The following is a 6000-nucleotide window of genomic DNA, read 5'->3' as shown; positions in this document are numbered from 1 at the left end:
TCCGATGGAGGCGGAAATGTTGTAGGCCCGTGAACTGAGATTTGGGTGCACGTTAAAGAACCCCAGGTGGTCAAAATTTCCGGAGCCCTCCACTACGGCGTCTCTCATAATCATATGGTGGTTTTGGGACGTTAAACCCCACGAATCAATCAATCCGAATCCTCGGGCTTCGCCCGTTGTGCTTGTGAGAAAGAAGGATAACAGCTGGCACTTCTGTGTCGACTAAGAAATCTTAACAAGGTTACAAAAAAAGACGTGTATACTCTGACGCGGATAGAGATGACGCTCTTGAGTGCCTTAGTGGAGCAAATTATTTCTCTTCCATCGACTTTCGTTCCGAGTACTGGCAGATATCAGTTGATGATCTGGACCGTGAAAAGACGGCATTTATAACTCCCGACGGGCTCTATCAGTTCAAAGTAATGCCGTTCGGGTTATGCAATGCTCCGGCTACATTCGAACGAATGATGGACGCTCTTCTTCACGGTTTCAAGTGGTCAATCTGCTTATGCTACCTTGATGACGTCATTGTTTCTTCGCCAATTTTCGAAACTCACCTCGAGCGTCTCTCAACATTTTTTTCGGTTTTCCGCAAAGCAGGGCTCCAACTAAACTCGTCGATATGTCACTTCGGCCACCGGCAGCTCACTGTCCTTGGACACCTTGTCGATTCTTCTGGTGTTCGTTCCGATCCTGATAAAATCCGCGCCATCAAAGATTTCTCTGTGCCTACCTTTGCGAACGATGTTCGAAGCTTTGTGGGCCTTCGTTCTTACTTTCGTAGATTTATTGCGGAATTTCGCTGACGTCGCATGCCCGCTCACGGAACTACTAAAAAATGTGACTTTTGTGTGGGGACCTAAACAAGCCAGAGCATTCGTTGAACTGACGAGTAGACTTACGACGCCGATTCTCGGCCACTTTGATATATGCGCTCCAACAGAAGTGCGTACTGACGCTGGTGGCCACGGAATCGGAGCCGTTTTGGCACAACGAGAGCATGGCTGCGAGCGCGTTATTGCATACGCTAGCCGTATTTTATCGCCAGAAGAGCGAAATTACTCCATCACAGAACACGAATGCCTCGAACACGTCTAGGAAGTGGCTAAATTTCAGCCGTATTTGTATGCACACCCGTTCACGGTTGTCACTAATCACCACGCCTAGTGGACGTCTCGGCCAGTGGGCTCCTAATGGACGTCTCGTCCGGTGGGTTCTACAGCTACAGGAATATTCCTACACGGTTGTCTACAAATCAGGTCGCCACCATGAGGATGCTGATTGCTTGTCGCGTCATCCATTAGACCCAGCAGACCTTTCTGAAAGCGATGAGTCTACTCGCGTTTTGGCACTTTCCGCGTTTAGCAACATCGGAGATCAGAACCGCCATGATCCTCACCTCAGAGATATAATCCTTCGGCTTAGTGGTCCCACAACTCCTCCGTCTCTCGGTATGTTCCTGCAGCAAGATGGCATCTTATATCGCTACAGCAGACATCCTGACGGACCTGAGCGGCTGTTGGTCATACCACAACATATGCGTCAGACTGTCCTTGCACAGTTGCATGACATTCCGGATGCTGGTCACCTGGGAGTTTCAAGAACTTATGACCGCGTTCGACGTCGCTTCTTTTGGCCCGGTATTTACCGATCCGTCTGCCGTTACGTCACCTCATGCAAATCCTGTCAACACCGCAAAAAAAAAAACCAGCAACCCTTCCAGCGGGACGCCTTCAGCCCATTCAAATTTCGTAAATGTGCACGAAACAGTGTGACCTATCGTATTGTAGATACAAGTGCGAAGGTTAAGTTAGGTTAGGTTGTGAAGTGTCATAAAACCGCATGAAACAATGTCAGCTATTGAGATGCAGTGTTTTTCACCATTAAAAGTCGGAAACTGCGATATTGAATGTTGTGAAAGCGCACGAAAGCGTCGTAAGGTTCCAGAAAGCGATGTAAAGTAGCGAGTAAAACGTTTTGTACCGCTAGAAGTGCGAAGGTTAGGTTAGGTTAGGTTAAGCTAGGTAGCGTCATGAAACCACCTAAAATGACGTCAAATAACAAGATAGCGTTGTTTTGTCATGAGTACGGAACTGCGATATCTTGTAAATATTGTGAAAGCACACAAAACGGCGTGAATGAGCCAGATACTGCGTCTTGTACCGTTACAAGTGTGATACTGCTGTAATATGCGATTCTCGTGAAAGCGCTTGCAAGCATCGTGAAACCTCAAAGAACGATGTCATTTAGCGAGATACAGCGTTCTGTACTGTACTAAGTTGGTGAGAAACTGTGAGGTCATGATATTATCCTAAACGTGCACCAAACAGTGTGACCTAGCGTTTTGTAAAGATACAAGTGCGAAGGTTAGGTTAAACTAGGTTAGGTTATAAAGCGTCAAAAAACTGCATGAAACAATGTCAGCTACAGAGAAACAGTGTTTTTCAAGATTACAAGTCTGAAATCGCGATGTTTGTGGGGTTAAGTTAGGAAGCGTCGTCAAACCACTCAAAACGACGTCAACTAGTAAGATGGTGTTCTGTTTTGTTGCTTGCGCGAAACTGCGATGTCGTGAAAAATTGTGAAAGCACACATAACATTGTGAACTAACGAGATACTGCGTTTTGTGACGTTACAAGTGCGAAATTGCTATATTATGCAATTGTCGTGACAGCGCATACAAGTATCGTGAAACGTCACAGCACGATGTCAACTAGTGGGCCACAGCGTTATGTACTGTCGAGAGTGGGGGGAAAATTTTGATGTCCTGCAAATATTGTAAATGTGCACGAAAGAGTGTGACCTATCGTATTGTAGATAAAAGTGGGAAGGTTAGGTTAGGTTAGGTTGTGAAGCGTTATAAAACCGCATGAAACAATGTCAGCTATTGAGACGCAGTGTTTTTCACCATTACAAGTCGGAAACTGCGATATCGAATGTTGTGAAAGCGCACAAAAGCGTCATAAAGTTCCAGAAAGCGATGTAAAGTAGCGAGTAAAAAGTTTTGTAACGCTAGAAGTGTGAAGGTTAGGTTAGGTTAGGTTAGGTTAGGTGAACCTAGGTAGCGTCATGAAGCCACCCAAAATGACGTTAGCTAAAGAGATAGTGTTGTTTTTTCGCGAGTATGAAACTGCGATATCTTGTGAAATATTGTGAAACCACACAACGTTGTGGACTAACGAAATACTGCGTTTTGTAACGTTACAAGTGCGAAACTGCTATATTAGGCAATTGTCGTGAAAGCGCATGCAAGCATCATGAAACCTCAAAGAACTATGTCATTTATCGAGATTCTGCGTTCTGTACTGTGCTAAGTTGGTGGAAAACAGTGAGGTCATCCAATTATCCTAACTGTGCACGAAACAGTGTGGCCTAGAGTTTTGTAAAGATACAAGTGCGAAGGTTAGGGTAAGTTAGTTTAGGTTATAAAGCGTCATAAAACTACATGAAACAATGCCAGCTACTGAGAAACGGTGTTTTTCACGATTACAAGTCTGAAATTGCGATGTTTGTTGGGTTAAGTTAGGAAGCGTCGTGAAACCACTCAAAACGACGTCAATTAGTGAGATGGTGTTCTGTTTTGTTGCTGGCGTGAAACTGTGATGTCGTGAAAAATTGTGAAAGCACGAATAACGTTGTAAACTAACGAGATACTGCGTTTTGTAACGTTACAAGTGCGAAACTGCAATATCATGCAGTTGTCGTGACAGCGCATACAAGCATTGTGAAACCTCACAGCACGATGTCAAATAGTGGGATACAGAGTTCTGTACTGTTGCAAGTGGGGGGAAAATTGTTATGTCATGCAAATATGGTAAATGTGCACGAAACACTGTGACCTACTGCTAAGGTTAAGTTAGGTTAGGTTGTGAAGAGTCATAAAACCACATGAAACAATGTCAGCTATTGAGATGCAGTATTTTTTACCATTAAAAGTTGGAAATAGCGATATCAAATGTTATGAAAGTGCACGAAAGCGTCGTAAGGCTGCAGAAAGCGATGTAACGTAGCGAGTAAAACGTTTTGTAATGCTAGAAGTGCGAAGGTTAGATTAGGTAAGGTTAGGTTAGGTTAGGTCATGTTAGGTAGCGTCGTGAAACCACCCAAAATGACATCAACTAACGAGATAGTGCTGTTTTGTCACGAGTACGAAACTGCGATATCTTGTGAAATATTGTGAAAGCACACAAAACGGCGTGAATGAGCCAGATACTGCGTCTTGTACCGTTACAAGTGTGAAACTGCTATATTAAGCAATTGTCGTGAAAGCGCATGCAAGCATCGTGAAACCTCAAAGAACGATGTCATTTAGCGAGATACAGCGTTTTGTACTGTAATAAGTTTGTGAAAAATTGTGAGGTCACGATATTATCCTAAACGTGCACCAAACACTGTGACCTAGCGTTTTGTAAAGATACAAGTGCGAAGGTTAGGTTAAGTTAGGTTAGGTTATAAAGAGTCATAAAACGGCATAAAACAATGTCAGCTACTGAGAAATGGTATATTTCACAATGACAAGTCTGAAATTGCGATGTTTGTTTGGTTAAGTTAGGAAGCGTCGTGAAACCACCCACAACGACGCCAACTAGTGAGAGGGTGTTATGTTTTGTTGCTTGCGCGAAACTGCGATGACGTGAAAAACTGTGAAAGCACACGTAGCGTTGTGAACTATCCAGATACTGCGTTTTGTAACGTCACAAGTGCGAAACTGCTATATTATGCAATTGTCGTGAAAGCGCATACAAGCATCATGAAACCTCAAAGCACGACGTCAACTAGTGGGATACAGCGAGTACTGTTGCAAGTAAGGGGAAAATTTTGATGTCACGCAAATATCGTAAATGTGCAGGAAACAGTGTGACATATCGTATTGTAGATAAAAGTATGAAGGTTGGGATAGGTTAGGTTGTGAAGTGTCATAAAACCGCATGAAACAATGTCAGCTATTGAGATGCAGTGTTTTTGACCATTAAAAGTGGAGAACTGCGATATTGAATGTTGTGAAAGCGCGCGAAAGCGTCGTAAAGTTCCATAAAGTGATGTAAAGTAGCGAGTAAAACGTTTTGTAACGCTAGAAGTGTGAAGGTTAGGTTAGGTTAGGTTAGGTTGTGTTAGGTTAAGCTAGGTAGCGTCGTAAAACCACCCAAAATGACGTCAACTAAAGAGATAGTGTTGTTTTTTCGCGAGTATAAAACTGCGATATCTTGTGAAATACTGTGAAAGCACACAATGTTGTGGACTAACGAAATATTGCGTTTTGTAACGTTACAAGTGCGAAACTGCTATATTATGCAATTGTCTTGAAAGCGCATACAAGCCTCGTCAAACCACACAGCACGATGTCAACAAATGGGATACAGCGTTCTGTACTGTTGCAAGTGCGTAGAAAATTGTGATGTCATGCAAATATCGTAAATATGTACGAAACAGTATGACCTAGCGTTCTGTATATACAAGTGCGAAGGTTAGGTTAGGTTAGGTTACGTTATGAAGCGTCCTAAAACCGCATGAAACAATGTCAGCTATTGAGATGAAGTGTTTTAACATCACAAGTCAGAAACTGCAATATCAAATGCTGCGAAAACTCATGAAAGCAATGTAAAGTAGCGTGTAAAACTTTCTTTAACGCGAGAGGTGCGAAGGTTAGGTTAGGTTGGGTTATGTTAGTTTAAGCTAGGTAGTGTCGTGAAACCACCGAAAACAACGTCATCTAACGAGATAGTGTTGTTTTGTTGCGAGTACGAAACTGCGATATCTTGTAAAATATTGTGAAAGCACACAAAACGGCGTGAACTTGCCAGATACTGCGTCTTGTACCGTTACAAGTCCGGAGATGCTATATTATGCAATTCTCGCAAAAGCGCATGCAGGCATCTTGAAACCTCAAGGAACGACGTCATTCAGCGAGATACAGCGTTTTGTACTGTACTAAGTTCGTGAAAAACTGTGAAGTCATGCAATTATCCAAAGTGTGCATGAAACAGTGTGACCTAGCGTTTT

The sequence above is a fragment of the Rhipicephalus microplus genome, unplaced genomic scaffold, assembly GCF_043290135.1.
Source record: "Rhipicephalus microplus isolate Deutch F79 unplaced genomic scaffold, USDA_Rmic scaffold_12, whole genome shotgun sequence".
Lineage (NCBI taxonomy): Eukaryota > Metazoa > Arthropoda > Arachnida > Ixodida > Ixodidae > Rhipicephalus > Rhipicephalus microplus.
This window is presented reverse-complemented; position numbering follows the sequence as displayed.